This window comes from Balearica regulorum, chromosome W, assembly GCF_011004875.1.
Source record: "Balearica regulorum gibbericeps isolate bBalReg1 chromosome W, bBalReg1.pri, whole genome shotgun sequence".
NCBI classification, from domain to species: Eukaryota; Metazoa; Chordata; class Aves; order Gruiformes; family Gruidae; genus Balearica; species Balearica regulorum.
Genome location: NC_046219.1, coordinates 26455796 through 26475598, shown reverse-complemented (window position 1 = coordinate 26475598; position 19803 = coordinate 26455796). Strand labels below are relative to the sequence as shown.

Below are 19803 nucleotides of genomic sequence, written 5' to 3'. Positions count from 1 at the left end.
TATATGTGAGCCATGATGGTTTTCTATGATGGTCTTTGTTCAAAATCCAGCATGTTCCAGCAGACTTCGGCTGCTTATTAACAATGCCTAATAATGCCTATAAAAAAGGAAGCCTTTTCATTAAACTAATTCCATTTTTATTTCTGCAGCAACCATGTAGCAAGGAGGAATAAGAATATGATGCAATATAGAATTACAAGTTTTAAGGTGTGTTGGTTTTGCGTGGCAAGGTTTTGGTAGTGGGGGGGCTACAGGGGTGGCTTCTGTGAGAAGCTGCTAGAAGCTTCCCCTGTGTCTGATAGAGTCAATGCCAGCCGGCTCCAAGACAGACCCGCCGCTGGCCAAGGCCAAGCCAATCAGCGCCTCTGTGATAACATATTTAAGAAAGAGAAAAACAGTTAGAGAGCGCTTTTGCAGCCAGAGAGAGGAGTGAGAAGATGTAAGAATATCTGCAGACACCAAGGTCAGTGAAGAAGGAGGGGGAGGAGGTGCTCCAGGCGCCGGAGCAAGATTCCACCTGCAGCCTGTGGAGGACCCCACGCCGGAGCAGGTGGAGACACCTGAAGGAGGCTGTGACCCCGTGGGAAGCCCACGCTGGAGCAAGCTCCTGGCAGGACCTGTGAATCCGTGGAGAGAGGAGCCCACGCCAGAGCAGGTTTGCTGACAGGACTTGTGACCCCATGGGGGACCCACGCTGGAGCAGTTTGCTCCCGAAGGTCTGCACCCCATGGAGGAGACTCACGTTGGAGAAGGCCGTGAAGGACTGTCTCCCGTGAGAGGGACCCCACGCTGGAGTGGGGGAACAATGAGTCCTCCCCCTGAGGATGAAGAAGCGGCAGAAACACCGCGTGAGGAACTGACCGTAACCCCCACTCCCCGTCCCCCTGTGCCGCTGGGGGGGGCGGAGGTTGAAGCCGGGAGTGAAGTTGAGCCTGGGAAGATGGGAGGGGTGGGGGGAGGTGTTTTTAAGATTTGGTTTTATTTCTCATTCCTCTACTCTGTTTTGCTTAGTAATAAATAAGATGAATTCCCTCTCTAAGTTCGGTCTGTTTTGATCGTGATGATAATTAGAGAATGATCTCTCCCTGTCCTTATCTCGACCCGTAAGTTTTCTTTCATTGTACCTTTTCTCCCCTGTCTAATGAAAGAGGGGAGTGATAGAGCGGCTCTGGTGGGCACCTGGCCCTCAGCCAGGGTCAACCCACCACATAAGGTGATTATAAGCCTTTGACAAAATAACCGAGGAAGATGTAGTTTCTTGCAAAGACCAGTTGTCACTGTCGCTAATTACACCAACTGTCAATGCAGAAACACAGACTCACAGAAAGACTGAGAAAGAAAAAAAATTTCATTTAGTAGTATACTCTAATCACTTTTCAAAATAGCAAGTACAATATAAAAACATATTTTTGATTCTATTAATGCCCCTTAGGAGAAGAAAGTAGTTTGCAGGTTATTTTGGTCCACAGATTAAAGGCTTCCAAAACCCAAACAAGTCGCAACATCTCTATGCAGCTCTTATAGTGTCTATACAACAGTTTTGTTTATCTAATAATGTATTCCAATAGAAGAAACCAACTGTAGTTGTATCAACTCACATAAATCAGAATTCCACTGTGACAATGCGTCAGGAAGGGTTTCTTATTTTTTAGAAAGGAATTTTGAACAGAGTTTCTAGCAAGAAATATCAAGAAAAAAATGGTGGTTTTGAGATGGGAACTTCTGCTTCCCACAGCTAAGATACAGGTGAAACCTTTTAAAATCTATTTCCAGCAAAGCAGAATTGTATCAATGACAACGCGCAAAAAATTGAAAATGAAGTGCGGTACTTGACATTCACTTCCCCTCAAACAAATTTCAGAAAATGCACAAGTTGAAATAAATGGGACTTCAACAACCAGTATTTTAATATTAGCATACTTACATTTTAGCATTGCTATCTCAGTGCCATATTAGTATCATCTGATATGTTAGAATGATTATATGTGATCAGAACCTAAATGCTATCTCTATAAGGAATATACTGCGATGTCTCCTGCAGCTGAAGTGACACCAAATTGAATTTACCCCCATTAATATATTGAATTAATGGCACTGATCATAGTATTGGAGAAGCAGGTTAAGAAAGCTCTTTTGTCTGTTTCAGTAACAGACTCCTTGATTGATAAATAAGGGAAGTAAAAGCTACACAGAAACATAACAAAGCAAGGTGGCAGTGCAGCTAGCTGATAGAGCAGCCTGCTGGTGTTAAGCTGAAAAATATCACTGAATAATTTGAGATGTTTTGAACGGTGCTAGTTTTGGCTGGGATAGAGTTAATTTTCTTCATAGTAGCTAGTATGGGGCTATGTTTCGGATTGGTGCTGAAAACAGTGTCAATAATACAGAGGTGTTTTTGTTATTGCTGAGCAGTGCTTACACAGAGTCAAGGCCTTTTCTAATTTTCACACTGCCCCACCAGCGAGTAGGTTAGGGGGTGCACAAGAAGTCGGGAGGGAACACAACTAGGACAGGTGACCCAAACTAACCAAAGGGATATTCCATACCATATGACATAATGCTCAGCATATAAAGCTGGGGGAAGAAGGAGGAAGGGAGGGACATATGGAGTTATGGCGTTTGTCTTCCCAAGTAACCATTATGCATGATGGAGCCCTGCTTTCCTGGAGATGGCTGAACACCTGGCTTACGATGAGAAGTAGTGAATCAATTCCTTGTTTTGCTTTGTTCACGTGCGTGGCTTTTGTTTTACCTGTTAAACTGTCTATCTCAACCCACCAGTTTTCACATTTTTACTCTTCCAATTCTCTCCCCCATCCCACCAGCAGGGAGTGAGCGAGCAGCTGTATGTTGCTTTGTTTCTGGCTGGAATTAAACCATGACATAGACTCACAACCCAGAGGATGTCCACCACACTCCCTCTACTGGAAGACTATTGCCATCAGCCCCTTGAGCTCACTGAAGTCTGTTTGCAATCTTATTTACATAGTCTCTTAAATTAAGGCTACACCATATGAAGAAATTACTAGGAAAAGTTCATTACATTGTAAGGAGTGTACTCAGGTTTAAAAGCATTAAATATCTAAATTTCTACTTCAGCATTAAACCAGCATCAATTGATGTAGTAAAACAAATTTTGAAGATAAATTATTTCAGTGTCCAATGTTGATTAAAATTTATTTTTTACTATTTTTCGGTGTGTAATCAAAATGTAACAAAATCAGCAATGTGCTGTCATCATTTTCCACACCTAAGGAAAAGTTCAGAGTATTTGCATTAATAGGCCCTAAATGAATGCTGAAATTAGTGATTGTTAAGCAGTGGCTTTTGAAATGGGAAATTTTGATAATGACATGAAAGCACAACTGCTTTTATTCATATAAGTAGCAGCTATTTTGTTCATACCTACAGAGAAAAAAGATTTGCTAGATGACTTGTCTATAATCCAAATATGGAAGAATAACACTAATCAGCTTACAAATAATAAATAACTAAACCAGAAGTAGCACAGAAGTGATTTTCCACAACCCAAGGGACACTCTGTGGTATGTTACTATATTTCCTCATTTAAATTTCACACTGCAATGGAGTTTACTAAATCCCAGAGCTTTGCAAGCGGGCTCTACTACTTTGAAAGTTCCAGAAAGAAGTTTGCAGACACAAATATTTTCCAATTTACTATAACTTTTCCCACCTTTAACTCAGATATCAATCAGTTCTAAAAACAAGTAAGTTTTCTCAGACCTTAGAAGGAACCCTTTTTTACATGTAAGAGATAAAACAACTCCATGAAAATAGACCAACACAATCAGATGCCCAACACTGTTTATACAGTTGAGTTTTCACTGGAATACTCTCAGCTCTCCATCTGATTTCCTTTCATTTCTCTTGTTGCTTTCTGCCCCAATGGCCATCATTCACACTTGTTCCCTACCAGATTTCCTACGAGGATGCACACTAATCATGGAAAATGTCAGAAGGAAGCTGAATTTCTCTGAATATTCACCTAGGTAGTTCTTGCAAAATCAGATAATCAGCAGTAACTATTTACATACTGGCTTTGCATTTTTAAGTGTTTATTTTGGGGTTGCTAAATTTTTAAGATATAACCTTAGAAGAAAATACAATCAACCAAATCCACATATTTTACGACTTCTTTACTACTATTTTGCAGGATCTCACTGTATGTTTTGACTCCACATGGGGTAATGGAAGTCCATAACTAGCTGTAATTAACCATTTATGGTTTGAAAGCAGAAACCATGAAATAAATCCATTTTGGAAAAAGCTAATGTATGATATTTCTGAAGCAAAAAGTGCTCCCAGAGACCCTGGCACCACCAGCTTCAGTTTCTCACTCCTAGGATGCCATGGGCTCTGTGACCCACCAGTTCCTCCAGTGCCAGGGACTTCTGTGGGAGCTGTTTCTGAGGATTTCCTCCTAGCTCTCCAGTTAGTAGAGGCAAATCTGTGCTTTGGGGTTTCTAGGTCCAGGCCTCTGGAATCACCAATGCTTCCAAACTCACAGAAAGCCACCACTCTAAACCAGGTATTCCAGGCAGCTCCAGACTCATCTCCATTTCTTGATATTAAACTCTCCACCTAGAAATATGGCAGAACCCATTCATGCTCTCTAAGACCTTCCTTGTTCAAGTAAGGCCCCTCACAGCTTCCAGATTCCTTCATAAAGCACAAGGAAACAGAGAGTAAAATTACACAGCTCAAGTCACAGTCCTGTACACAGGGATATGGAAAACACCCGTGTGCTCAAAGAATTTACCACTACCTCTAAAATGTTAGAAAATGCATGAAGAATCATAGATATTGCAAAAAGGGAGCACTTTACACTGAGAGGACACCAGGTAACTGAGCTATTTCCAGTGTTGGGAGGCAAAGGCAGTGAACTACTGCAGAAGTTTGCAGTGATGATGCTGGAAAAGCCAGGGATTATCAGAAGGATTTTGAGAAGATGGGTGAACACAATGAGATGTTGAAGAACTGTATGGTTCTTTTGACTTAAAGGTAATAGGCTAGAATCTCTCTGTGGTGGATTGACCTTGGCTGGAGGCCAGGTGCCCACCAAAGCCGCTCTATCACTCCCCTTCCTCAACTGGACAGGGGAGAGAAAATATAATGAAAAGCTTGTGGGTTGAGATAAGGACAGGGAGAGAACGTTCATTAATTACCATCACGGGCAAAACAGACTGAATTTAGAAAAAAAAAAATTAATCTAATTTATTATCGAGCAAAACAGAGTAGAGCAATGAGAAATTAAAACCAACTTTTAAAACACCTCTCCCCACCCCTCCCTTCTTCCTGGGCTCAACTTCACTCCTGAATTCTCTACCTACTCCCCCCGAGCAGCACAGGGGGATGGGGAATGGGAGTTACAGTCAGTTGATCACATGTTGTTTCTGCCACTCCATCCTCCTCAGGGGGAGGACTCCTCACACTCTTCCCCTGCTCCAGCGTGAGGTCCCTCTCATGGGAGACACTCCTCCACCAATTTCTCCAACATGAGTCCTTCCCACAGGCTACAGTTCTTCATGAACTGCTCCAGCGTGGGTCCCTTCCACGGGGTGCAGACCTTCAGGAACAGACTGCTCCAGCGTGGGTCCCCCATGGGGTCACAAGTCCTGTCAGCAAACCTGCTCTGGCGTGGGCTCCTCTCTCCACATGTCCACAGGTCCTGCCAGGAGCATGCTCCAGCATGGGCTCTCCATGGGGTCACAGCCTCCTTCAGGTGTCTCCATCTGCTTCAACGTGGGGTCCTCCATGGGCTGCAGGTGGAATCTCTACTCCCCATCATCCTCCATGGACTGCAGGGGGACAGCCTGCTTCACCATGGTCTTCACCAGGGGAATCTCTTCTCAGGCACCTGGAGCACCTCCTCCCCCTCCTTTTTCACTGACCTTGGTGTCTGCAGAGTTTCTTACATCTTCTCACTCCTCTCTCCGGCTGCAAAAGCTGCCACTCCTTTTTTTTTTTTCCCTTCTTAAATATATTATCACAGAGGCATTACCAGTGTTGCTGATTGGCTTGGCCTTGGCCAGTGGTGGGTCTGTGTTAGAGCCGGCTGGCATTGGCTCTATCGGACATAGGGGAAGCTTCTAGCAGCTTTTCACAGAAGTCACTCCTGTAGCCCCACCCCCCCACCCCCCCCCCCGCTACCAAAACCTTACCACGGAAAACCAATACACTCTCTTTTTTCCAAGCTCCAGCATTGTTCCTTCCATTACCATAAGTTGTAGTAGGGAGTTCTACCTTTTTGTGAAGTCTTTTAGTAAAAAGGTCCCATGTGAAGGGACAAGAAAGAGAGTAATGAATATTCTTTACTCACTGCACAGGATACCACTTGCCCTATATTATCCTGACCCACACTTCAAGGAAAAGATGAAATAATAGACAGTAGATCAAGAGTTGCATACACTTAAAAGAAGAAAGATCACACTAATATCTCAGGATATCAACCTTCACATAAAAAAAACCCATACTCAAAGAAACCACACTCATCTCCAAAGAATGCCCAAATTATAGGACATACAGCCAGCATCTATAAAACTTATGGCCTCCTGGAAAGAGAGCTATTGATAATAATACTGAAGATGCTTAAAAAAGGATCTGTAATAAAACTATTGTTACTGTGATTAAGTAAATTAAGGATTTCCCTTATATGTCTAGACTATAGAGTGCCTTTACAGTGTCACTGAAAAGCCAAATTTCTTCTGAAGAAAAGTACCAGAAGGCAGGAAGACTGTGTCATGGTGATGCCCCAGTTCTCACTATTATATCAATGAAAAGCAAAAGTAGGCCTTTGTCAAGTGATTCCAGCAGAAAGGGAAATCTGGGTCTGACTTGCAGTTTTACCAACAGGTCCTAGTGTTACACCTTGGGTAAGCTTCTCACTGGAAAGGAAATCGTATACAGGAAATATATAGATGACTAACTATTTAAGCAGATGAGAAGATTAATATCAGTTGACTCAGATGATATCTTTGTGAAATGATTTTTCTAAGCACTCTCCTTTCCACTCACCTTACAGAATAACCTACCTATTTAAAATTGTGGTCTAATGAAGGTATAATCACTTCTTTAAATTTTGTGGTTCGGAGCTCAAGATAAGTCTCAATTCTGCACATTTGCAATTACTAATTGAGCTTTCTCTACATTAGAAATCACCATATGATAAGTTTGCTGACCACTAGTGGCAAACTAAAAGGTTATAGTGTATCACTAGCTTTTTGAGAACAGACTCGAAATTTGCACCATTTTACGACTTCTTAATAATGAACTATTAAATATGACTACAGCTAAAAAGATCTTAACTAAGTGCCAGGCCAGGAAAGGTTCTGTATATTGAAGTTCATGAGTTTAAGTCCCAAACTCACATATAGGAAATAACCAATTATCCCATCTGAAACACAGGCTTGTAAAACTCCCAGTTACTTGTAAAACAGTCTGCTACGTGAGTAAGATGTTGTTTAAATGACTTGTTTGACTACATGCATTCACCATGAAACTGATTCTGTTAAAGCATTATTTTTAAACTTGATAGAAGTTAAATGCATAAACTGAAAATGCAAAAAAATTCTGGCATTATAAAGAGAAGGTTTCAGTATGAGTTTAGTATTTTATGAGGTTGAGGATTACTTGAATAAGAAACTCATCAAGAACAGAAAGGTTTGATACAATTAAACTGTTCTGCCATTTCTATACTAAGATGTATGGTATAGGATCTGGTGTTATTCCACCACAGCCTGTGCAGCTCCAAAGTAGCACAAAGACGATAAAACAATTGATAGAACATCTTTCAGCTCTAGGTAACCAAAATTAATCTGAGTTGCTATTTTTCTATAGTCTGAAAGTAGCACTATATTGTGGTTTTACACCTTACACTTCTGGTTTAATTTGGTATTACAATTTTGTTATGTCTTTTAGGCAGTGGATGGAATGAGAAGGGGATAACTAGCAACAGACTACGGAATATTCCTCAGTCTCCAGCTCAGGGACTCAGTTTTCAACTTTACAGTGATACAGATTTCAAAGAAAAAGAAGAAACCATTGCAAGGAGGTCATGGAGTTGAATATATATAAAAACCCCACAGCTAAAAATATGTTCAATAGCATTTTAGATCTAAATGTTTAGCGTGGTCCTATAAATACAGGCAAATAGACCAAGCCAGGGTTATTGAACAAATTAGATTTTGCAAAGTAATGTTTTATGTTTGCTTCCATAACTGGAAAATGTTACTATTGGTTTATAACGAATCAGTGTACTAACGGTACGTTGCTAATAATTCACAGATGCTTTAGTGACTTAAATCAAAAAAAGTCTACTTGGTAATAGTTAAAATTTGAAATCTTGCTAATGGAACATTTCCAATTGTCCTCTCAAAAAAGAAATGACTTCATTACAAAATGAAGCACTAACAATAGTGGTTTGGGTTTTTTTAAATCAATACAACAAATAAAATGTTTTATATATTGGTCCAGAAAAGCTGGAAAAGATACTATGCTGCCTACTGCAGAACTGTTTTGGAGAAGAATCAAATTCTCAGACTTAGAATAAAAAACTATTTGCACATTGTACAGCAGTTTACTCAATAGCCAGTGAAGAGTGCCATCAGCCATGCTGTTTTATAAGCCCAGTTGTAGATAGATTAATACAAAGGACAGTGTCATCATCATGTCAGTCAGACCACAGGCAGTGCAGCAGGAATTGGAGAGGGGAAGTAGAGGTGTGAAGAGATCAACCACATAAAATAGCTTTAGATAACTTCCAAGCAATAAAACATCCTGCTTCTAAAGATGTCTTATCCATCACAGTAGAAATTACATCATATTAAAAGAAAAAAATTCCAGCCCAGCTGGTAGTGTATCAGCTTGATGTTTGCCAACTCAAAAGCACAAATCTGCAAATGGACTTGAGGGTGCTTGAAAAGTGGACAATGCTCAGAAAATCAAGGTGAATATTTGTTTCAGGAAACAAAAAATTGATTCATTTGTCCCCTTGATAAGAGTTAAAATGCATTAACAGCAGCCATCAGTAAAAATAAGGTATAAATGCAATCAATTGGGTTTATATTAAAGACAAATACAGGATAAACAAGTACTACTGGATCCTATAAAAAAAATCCACTGGCTGGTGGTCTGATTGGATCTTCAGCTATTCTTGGGGGAGGGGAGAGAGCAGTTCTGCTTATTTTATACATAGCACATGCAACACCATAACGCTTCTAGTAGGATTTGTACATTCCATTTTGTATTAAAGGTTAATATATGCAAATGTTATGAATTTTACCAGAAGTATTAGTTAAAACACTAAGTTCCTTCACTTTTAGCACTTTGTCTGCATTTATGGATAGAGTATATGAAGATAAAAAGCCAATGAAATTATTTTTGAAGATATATTGTTCTGCTAATATAGCCCATACATTCACAGGTCACATATAAACCAATCTTTATTTCTGTGAACACACTCAGTCATTTACTTTGCACAATGAATTTTCTAACCTAAAGGATAAACATGAACAGTTCAATTATTTGCTTTTCATTATTCACAGTATATGACTGATCAATTAAGTTGTTTGGTTTTCCTTCTTCACTGGATGACATTTTAAAACATGGCAGCAACAGACAGATAACTCAATAAACAACACTTGTGTTTGTGCACAAGTATCCTGGATGACACGCAACTTCTCATTCTCTATCTTCTTTTCACTAACATTCAGAGATGATAGTAAGTTTATTATCAGTTATGTAATTTACTCACACTTGATACAACAGTATAGGAAAGATACAGGATTGCACTTTAGCTATACTGGAGACATCAACTACATATTAGTCTAGAGGCAAGAAGAACATAATTTTTAACATAAAATGGAACATCGGCATTATCATTAAAATGGCTGCACAAAAATGTCTATTTATCTGAAGCAAGAGTAGAAATACAGAGGTATGTCTTGTTAATGTCATATCTAATACTGTTTCACCTCATTAAGCACTCCCAACATCTTGATGGGCTATAAAGAAGTAGAAACACTTGGTTAAGTAATTTTTTTTCACGGACAGTTTGTCTACCTATCACCAGTCCCAATCAGTGGAGATACGTATACATCCAGTGCAACAGAAACCCATTTTATAGGAAGAAAAAAACATCTATGGTCTTATACTTCGATATTGGCACATACTTGTACATAGTACATTTTAACACTGCAAGTTAGACTCAAGTTCATTTGTAATCACACACCTATGCTAGCTGAACAATATATGCAAGTGAATGATTGACTGCATGGAAAAGGGAGGAGAAGGGAGAGAGAGTAAACATTGTTTGGAACAGGCACAATTCAAAAAGCTTTTAGATGTCTTCATATAAGTATTATTTGTGAAGGAATAGTACTATTTAATTTAATAACTCATTGCCCATTCAAACATTTTAAGGCTATTTCTTTCTACTGGTAGAAACAGCTACTGTCTAGACCTCTCCATAGTGCACTGGGCTTGGCCGCACGATACTAACCTCACAACAGCCACCCTTCCAAAACCAGAGGGGAGAGAAGAGGGCAACAACACCTCTCCCAGCTAACAGCGGTTTGTGGGAGTTTTTAATTTTATTATTATTTTAAAAACACTACAGATTGCAAAACACTGTGATACCGCAGTGATATAGAGCATGCCTGTATCTGATACAGATAAATCTGGAACATTTTGAATCCTGGTTTGTACTTAAAGCTGAGGATATTCAGCAGCAGGAAACTGTGAGGAGAAAAATTAGTAGAAGGACATCAAACAGAAGAAAAAAAAAAAACACTTTCCGTACAAGTACTAGCACTAATATATATTAGGACCATGATCTAGGCCATCTTCCTGCAGAAGGAAGTTTGTGCAAAGAAGTGGAGGTCAAGTCTAGAGTGACACAGTTCACTGAATGACCAAATAGAGGTTTACATATTTCCTTTATGGATGCTGGCACTGGTTTTGGCCTCTGATTCCTTCTGGAGCCATTCATATGTGATTAAGATCCAACAATACAACACTTTGATCCACTGAGCTACAGAAGTATTGGATGTTTCCCAAAAGAGTCATTTCAGGTGAAAGGGGAGGAGAAGAAAAGAAGGGAATTTTCCTGATCAGGTCACTCTTACTGAGACAGCACTCTTCTCACATCTAACGTGCACTGTACTCTCTTGAGAGTTGTGAAGCTTTGGAAAGATGACAGATGACTGAGTGAACTCAGAAGAGTGAACTGTGGTAAGTGTTTCAAGTACAAAGAATAAATTTATCTTTTCAAAGATGGAATAAGATTAATTTTCAAGAGAAGGAAATTGAGTTAGCTGTTGCAAGCCATATTGCAACAAAGAAGGACATATAAACGGGCAATCATTACAGCAAATTGGATAGCATCTTTCACAGATATGTTTGAAAAGCTTGTGGTACCATAGTCACAAATACATGCTTCCTCACTCTGATGTAGCTGAAACCAGCAGGAGATATATGGGTAGGTCTATTAAAAAATATCTCGGAAAATGAACACCCGGTTCATTGAAAGTAATCTTTCTATCTTGACACCAACATACTTCACATAACCCAAGAGAATTAAAGACCTGTTTGAAGTTAGAAGAGCATGTACATGACTCACCATTTGGAGGAGTATTTACTTTTTTCAACAGACGTAAGTATTAAGCACAGGTGATGGATTCAGATCCTCAGGAATGAATGGAAGCTGGAATGTTTAGACAACCAGGAAAGCATAACACAGGTGTGATAACTCTGCTCGACTATCACATTCCAACATTTTCAGTATAAACTAAGTAACTTCCATCATCTGTTGATATAAAAGTAGAAGAGGGAAAACATATTTGGCTTTGTCTGCTACAAATGTCTATAATTTATTTTGGAAGCTAACTCTCCTTTTCATATTTGGGTTGGATGCTTCCAAGTCCACCTGGGGATGGCTCAACTCTCTGACTATCCAGTACAATGGTTTTCAGTTCAGAAAATACTTTAAATTCTCTGTCAATGGTTTAGTCAGATTGCTCGTACTTGAATACTTTTTATGTGACTGTCCTACTGGACAGCAGGTGATTTTCTGCTCAGGAGAAAATCTTCATATTTGACATTTAGACTCTAACTTCTTGAATTCCTTGACAATGTATGTGTACTATGATTCCTCACATCCAAATGAAGCAAAACACACTCTTTCCTCAGACGATTTTGAAAACCAACAACAATGTAGAGCTTCACTGACAGCCAACTACTAACAGCAGAAAAGTTGAGGTGAAAGCAAAGGGAATCAACAGGGTGGTAAACCCAAAACTAAAATCTGTTGTCAGCACTTGCAATAAAAGGGGGTTTGCAACCAATCTTGCACCATAAAAGAGACTACCACCCACTATAAACTACTCAATTTTATAGCACTGTAATATCAGATGTATATTAAATAAATCTTGAACTACTGTGTTTCTGTATACAAGTAAGGCAATTAAAATGTATCTACTCCTTAAAGCAGGACCACAGAAAAAATATATGGAATGAGCATTTTGCATCTGTGTGTTAATTCAATGTTGATAAGGAGGTTTCCTCCAATTCTAAATTGTGCTAAAGCAATGATTATTTTAGTGATTCAATTAATTAGTTTTAGGTCAGTAAAGCATGCACACATTTACGTGAGTCAACTTCATAAACACACTGTAAAAATTATACAGAGAACGGGAGAAGTTACTGCTAGAGACAGAATATCTTTAAACAATAAAAATTAATAAACTCCACAGCAGAACTCAGATGGAATTATAATGTATGCTTCCTTTTTGGTTCCTGTTTACTATGTAGTAGAAGTTATTCTGGCAATTAAATCATAGCAAGAAAGATGTTTATATACTGAGCTTCCCTTATGTTTTCCTCATCCTCTCCCTGAACACACAGAGAAAGACAACACAGAAATTAACCAAACTGCAAAAATGTCCAAACAACTCCTCAAATATTTTCAAAACCATTTTCTTGAAAAAGATCCAGGTACCAAGAGAAGTCAACAGAGGGACTTTCCTATTGATATTTTATATGGAAGTAACTTAGATATGAGATCTTCTTACAGAAAGACACCTATAATAAGCAAGTTAAATAGTATTGTCTGTCTTTGATGTTATTCTTCATGTTCTCTACTTAAGAGGTCCACCACAGTCTGATACTACTCTAATGACAGCAGTATCAAAACTGCAAGAGCATCTGATATAAAACAATACCATGAGTACCTAATTAGTATAATAATTATTTTTTTCCAATTAAAAATATGACCAATAGTTCCATTAAAACTTTTGTATTATAATAAAACTGAAGTACAGGAACAGAAAAATGCCTTGTTGTACTACTTTTTAAAATATTTTAAAAGCCAGTATAAAATTCTGGAACACCAGAGCAAGGCAGTACAACTGAGCTTATTTCAATACAATATCACCACTAATGTTTGCTCAAGAATCAGAAAAAGGAGGCAAAGAAAAAAACCAAGGAAACTATTTCCCCGTATGTTTGTGACATCTGCTAAAGGATAGAAGGAAGGTGACTGGTAGCATCAAACATAAGCAGGACTTATGTCCTGGCCAGCAGGACTAGGGAAGTGATCATCCCTTTGTACTTGGCACTGGTGAGGCTGCACCTTGAATACTGTGTTCAGTTTTGGGCCCCTCACTACAAGAAGGGCATTGAGGTGCTGGAGCATGTCCAAAGAAGAGCAACAAAGCTGGTGAAGGGTCTAGAGAGCAAACTTTTGAGCAGCGGCTGAGGGAACTGGGATTGTTTAGCCTGGAGAAAAGGAGGCTCGGGAGACCTTATCACTCCCTATAACTACTTGAAGGGAGATTGTAGCGAGGTGGGTGTCAGTCTCTTCTCCCAAGTAACAAGTGATGAGACAAGAGGAAATGGCCTCAAGTTGTGCTGGTGAGGTTTAGATTGGATGTTAGGAAAAATTTCTTCATCGAAAGGGTTGTCAATCATTGGAACAGGCTGCCCAGGGAAGTGGTTGAGTCACCATCCCTGGAGGTATTTATAACACGTGTAGATGTGGTGCTTAGGGACATGGTTTAGCGATGGACTTGGCAGTGCTAGGTTAATGGTTGGACCTGATGATCTTAAAGGTCTTTTCCAACCAAAATGATTCTATGATTCTATAAGCAATAAGTAAGAGTCTGGGAAGTCACCATGCTCTGTGCACCTCCATTACAAATTACAAATTACTTTCAGTGGTGCTTTTTTACTCTTGAAAGGGGTTCCAGCATTTCCAAACACAGAAATACTTACAAAAAACACTCATAACTTTGCTGGCTGCAAAGTCAGAGTCTTTTGCTGTTGACAGGTGTTTCCTTAATAGCTATAAGCAATATAGTAAAGTAGATTTGTAGACTAAAAAAAAGATGTAGACTTGAAGTCTTGCTAGTTGACTTCAACACAAACATCAGGAAATAAGGGAAAAGCTCTTCATCTGGGACAAGCGAGGAGAAAAGCACAATGGAGGTCATACCTCAGACAACAATGTTCTTGTTCCAACCCAGAGGTCTGTGGTCCTTTAACACTACAAGGTACCTGGCTGTTGAATGACAGAAGCCTTCCCCTTTCAAAGGTAAAAATAATTTGGTGCTAACGACAACAGAAGTTTAACATCTACGCTTATAAACCAACTAAATACCATGGGTCACAAAGTGAGAAACTTTTAGGCAGTGAGCTGCAAGTCAGAAGGAAGTGCTACTAATCTGTTTGCTGCAGCTGGTGGCTCTTCCTGCTTCCCCTACTGGAGAATCAGGATGAGACCTTGTCCACCCCAGGACTACTGAATGCAGAAAGGGAGAGCATAACACAGCTAGCAGACTGAAACCAGACCCAAGCAATTATTTCTGCATATTGACTTTCTATATCTATAGGCAGATATCTCAAACTCAGAGGAGCTTATTTTCTGTTTTGAAGGCCCAAAGCCTTTAAAGACTCTGAAAAAGACTGCCGAGTCTCAATAACTACCATAAATACTGTGACAATGAAGGAAGAATTATTCATAGAGACGGTGTCCTCCCCTGCTCCCTTTGAGGGCAACTACAAGTTCAGCTGCAACCATTCCCATGGGAAGCTCTGCCAGGTTATGCTTGCTTACAAACTGTTCATGCAACAACAATATGACTGAGTGCAAAAGCTCCCAACTGAGAATAAAGACCTCTTAGATGAAAAAAGAGAAATGTCAACCTGAAGACACTGGCCTTTTCTGATGGCAATATCCCCATGGAAATTCTCCCAGATCTCATACTTGAGACCACATCTCTTCTTACTAATAGTTCAGGAGGCTCATGTAAATTATTTGTGTGGAAAAGAAACAGATAAATATACATAGAAACTGCATGAAAAAAATACCAGTTGTGAAATGAACAAACCAACTATCTTTAAAAAAATGAGCTAAAGAAATAAAGGCAATTTTTTTCAACTTATTCCAAGCTCCAGACACTCATCGTCTGATTTGTCAAAGTTCTTAGCATTTTATAGGACTTTCTAGATTCAAACAAAGTGCCTACTGAATCTCTGATTGACAATATTTAACAGAAAATTCTCTCAAGTTGGGTATTGAGAAAAAGACAACTGGAAGAACACAGAATAAGAAACTAAAAAAGGCTACGTTTCACTGATTTATTGAGCATTAGCCAAAATTTCTATGCCAAAGGCACTCAGATAGAAAAGCATTCAATTACTTCAACCGTATAATTCTTTGTACGCTGCCTTGCATATCCTCCCAAATTGATCCTATTCCTTTCTCCAAAGATCTTACATTTCCCATTACTCCAAGGAGTACCAGCAAAGACTGTAAAGTAAACACTGTTAAGTGTTTACTGTTAAGTAAAACACTAAGCAAAATTCCCATATTCACTAAGGCTTTTAAGCACATGCTGAACTTCAATTATTTAAACAGTCCCATTACTAGTTAAAATCACATTGAAGAACTTTAAGGAACAGAGATGGGACCTTTATCATCTCTAAAAATAAGTCTTTGTTCAAGAGTTTTGCTGAATCAAGGCTTAAACACTAAGAAGTATTACTATCTGCTGATCCCCAAAAGAATCTTTGCTGAATCTTTCCGGGACATGGTTTAATAGACATGGTGGTGGTGGGTTGACGTTTGGACTTCATGATCTTAGAGGTCTTTTCCAACCTTAAAGACTCTATGATTCTATGATTTCTCTTTTCCCTTACCACGGAAGTATCTGCATGCACTTCAGCCTTCCTGATGGTCTATTTTTGGCTCTCCACACTTATTACTAAGCTCTGTGAAGAACATCTTTCACAGAGACACTGCAGAGGAAGCTACAGAAGGAAGGACTGGCAGTGTTAAGTTAATGGTTCAACTTGATGATCTTAAAGGTCTTTTCCAACCAAAATGATTAAAAAAAAAAAGGTGACACCCAGGAATGTCAAGAGCACAATATAACATGACTGATAGTAATATTTCACCAATATGTAATGCCAAAAATAATCAGGAATTAATTTAGGTCAGATTTTTCAAATGAGATACCGACAGTTAGATTCCTAACCCAGATCTGAATACTGACTTGAGCACCAGCCAGTTTTCGGAGGTGTTGAGAACTTGTACAGATCAGGGTTTCAGAACTTCAACATCACTGAAACATCAAGCCATTTGTTAAAGTGCCTAAATATAAATTATCTAACATAACTTCAGGCTGGACTGACTTGCTTTAAAATTTTCAGATGAGAAAATTAAAATTAGTCACTACTTTATTCCCATTAAATGACCAATGGGAGCATCCAAAACCATGTGTTGATGTCCTGGTTTCAGCTGAGAGAGTTAATTTTCTTTCTGGTAGCTGGTATAGTGCTGTGTTTTGGATTTAGTATGAGAATAATATTGATAACACACTGATGGTTTTAGTTGCTGCTAGGTGGTTGTTGTGTCTACACTAAGTCAAGGACTTCTCAACTTCTCACACCTTGCCAGGTGCACAAGAATCTGGGAGAGCATAGCCAGGACAGCTGACCCAGACTGGCCAAAGGGATATTCCCTACCATATAACGTCATGCTCCGTATATAACTAGGGAAGCTAGCCAGGAGGCAGATTTGCTGCTCAGAAACAGACTGGGCATCAGGTTGTTGTTGGGGTTTTTTCCTTCCATTTTGGTGAGCAATTGCATTTGTGCATCACTTGTTTTATTATTATTGTTGTTCTTGTTATTACTATTATTATTATTCTCTTCCTTTGTTATCCTATTAAACTGTCTTTATCTCCCCTTGGGGGGGAGGAGTGAGCGAGTGGCTGCATGGTGCTTAGCTGCCAGCTGTGGCAAAACCATGACAGGTGACTTTCCATTTTATAGCAGTATGCATCCCCAGCATTGTAGTTACCTGAAACCAAATTTCAGTATCCAAGAAAGCTGCTTTCTACATTATTTTGTGATGGATGCACTCTAATCCTTGACCAAACTAGTGGTAGTTTGGTTCAGGCTCCAAAGGAAGTAAAGGTCTAGGCCGTAACCAGGTGAAGAACTTCTCTAGTTCCAATCTGTTCTCTGAAAATCCACACAGGAACAGGGTGACATGGTGAGCATTGATGCATATGGGCTTGGAAACTGGAACATCAGTCATGCGATTAACACATGAGTAGCAGGTGCTTCTTCCAAGTCTCGATTATCAAGGAACAAAGTAAGTTGTGAATACAAGGAGTCTCATGCTTACCTTTTCCATCACATGTAATTTGACTATGAGTCAACCACTTTATTCCATAAATATGCAGCCTAAGTGAGCCTTTTCTGAGCTCTCCCTGCTAATCAGCTGGCTGCATGGCGGTGATCTCCCCTTGAGCTGGGATGCCTTTCAAGGTTACTCCTCAAGGCTGATAGACCCCTTACCAACTGCAGATCTTTTTGGTAAGTGACTGATATTGCACAGAACCTTGTATTACAGTGCACTAAGATTTTCTATTGGTAACTTTGAATCCTTATTATATCCTCTGCAGTTACAGAGTGAACCTTGTCATTGAACTTTGTTAAGTCTCACTTTTACAACAACATACTTTAATAAAACCACTTATGCTGCTATTTTTGGCAGTGGTTCGTTAAATGGTCTAAATGTCCCCTATGACATCTCTTCTACAGCTAATTTTCAACATGGAAATAGAAAAAAAAAGTACTGACATTCTTTGTTGTACACAATTTTGAATCATCTTTTCCTCTCTCAGTTGAGGTTTTTGGGGAATATGATTGTAAATCATTCAGGCAAAGAAAACATTTCCATAGATGGCCAAATCACGCCACAGCTGAAATGCATCCACACAAAACCTAAAAATAAAACAGGAATTCTGCATCCAACTAACATAAGTGTTATCTATTACAAAGAGCAAAAAGAATGCAGCTTACACTGAACACAAGCCATAGCATGCTTAAAAGGGAGAACACACCTTCCTACATGCTACCAACCAATAATGTAAGAGCAACAATTACAACTACAAAGCATGATTATACAAAACCTGCTTAGACAGAGGTCCACACAAGACTTGAGTATAACTGGTCACTGCCATTTGCTGTTGATGCAAAAGATTAGCAGAGAAACAGAACCCTACAGAGACAAATGTGCCAGAAGCATAAGCCTTCTCTCCCACATACCACCAAGATCCTATCTCGCATACTCCTGCCACGCACATAGGGCAGAACCTTAGTACAGGTTCCAAAAAAGCAAACAGTTTCTCAAAATAATTCATTGAACAATCAGAAGCCAGAGAACTAATTTCTGTGGAAGAGAAAAACTCTTCTCAATGTGGCAATACTGACCACCAAAAATTATCTACCAAGAATCATCTATGCCTGACACAATATAAGGATGATTCTGTAATCAGATTAAATTGAAGCAGGAAGATAGGTATATAGAGGTGAGGAAAATTTCCCTCCTAAAAACAATATTAACGTAGCTACTGTATGCATGCTCCCACATAATTTTTATATACGTTTATCTATATATTACCCCCACAACCAATTACTTTAGGAAGGAGAGAATTTTTCTCCTTCATACACAAATGCACATCTATCTACATAAAAACAGCTTCTCATGGAGCTAAAAGGGAAAACTCTCTCCCTCCTACAATTCTTCTTTTACCCCAAATGTCATACTATACATAACACCAACTTACACATATATATAGGAATAAATTATTTAATATCCTGTTGTATTAGAAGACACCTGGAATGTTTGTAATATTCCTAATAAATTGCCAATTTTAGGATAGCCCACATACTTGAATATTTGCTTCTCTTCCATCTGCCAAAATCGATGACAAAAGCGATGAGTGATGCATCCCAACAAAGAAAAAGACAGGCAAAAATGCCCAGAGGCCTGCATGGATGAACAAGGAGATCCTGGGCAAAGTCAAACAAAAAAAGGAAGCCTACAGAGGGTGGAAGCAAGGGCAGGTAGCCTGGGAGGAATACAGAGAAACTGTCCGAGCAGCCAGGGATCAGGTTAGGAAAGCCAAAGCCCTGATAGAGATTAGAATGGCCAGGGATGTCAAGGACAACAAGAAAAGCTTCTATAGCTATGTTAGTGATAAAAGGAAGACAAGGGAAAATGTGGGTCCCCTCCAGAATGAAACGGGAGAGCTGGTTACCCAGGATATGGAGAAGGCTGAGGTACTCCACGACTTCTTTGCCTCAGTGTTCACTGGCAAGTGCTTGAGCCACACTGCCCAGGTCGCAGAAGGCAGGGACTGGGAGAATGAAGAACCACCCACTGCAGGAGAAGATCAGGTTCGAGACCATCTAAGGAACCTGAAGGTGCAC

The 19803-nt window shown here is 39.4% G+C and overlaps 1 protein-coding gene across 2 annotated transcripts in view; it reads right to left on the bottom strand.

Moving 5' to 3' along the window:
* Window positions 1–19803, bottom strand: part of LOC104643986 (ARF like GTPase 15) — a 300330-nt gene that overhangs the window by 8328 nt on the left and 272199 nt on the right. The gene's annotated exons all lie outside the window — the stretch shown is intronic.